Source organism: Propithecus coquereli, unplaced genomic scaffold (assembly GCF_000956105.1).
Source record: "Propithecus coquereli isolate 6110/MARCELLA unplaced genomic scaffold, Pcoq_1.0 Scaffold352, whole genome shotgun sequence".
NCBI lineage: Eukaryota > Metazoa > Chordata > Mammalia > Primates > Indriidae > Propithecus > Propithecus coquereli.
Window position 1 is genome coordinate 3,070 of NW_012149197.1, and position 505 is coordinate 3,574.

Below are 505 nucleotides of genomic sequence, written 5' to 3' on the forward strand. Positions count from 1 at the left end.
GTCAATGTTTCTTGCCTTAGAATTTCCAAGAAACAGTTATAGTCTATGTTCTACAGGTATTATTTTCAGGGGAAAATTAGTGTTTACATATCAAATAATTTCAGTCACATATTTCTGATTTCCTTTTCTTAATTCACCAGAAAACTTCTATGTTCACCAACAGCCAGAACATTCTCAATATTCTGAGAATAGCCATCAAAGAGCAAACAGACTCTTCATTTGCTGGTCTGGATTAATTTAATAATACATTATTTATTGCTGTAAAATATATATTTGGTGGAAGTAAATGGGATTTTGATTGAGTTATTCCACTTACATAGCAGTGAAAAATTATTGCTTCTTATAATAAAAATGTTTCTTCTTTTTAATGTTTAAATATCATTTTAGACTATTTTATTTATTGGAAAACTCTTTATATTTTCCCTTAACAATGTGAGATAGCAATAATGTTTATATGTCAACTACTCTGTGTAAACTCAAATGGTGCAGTGACTATAAACTTTTA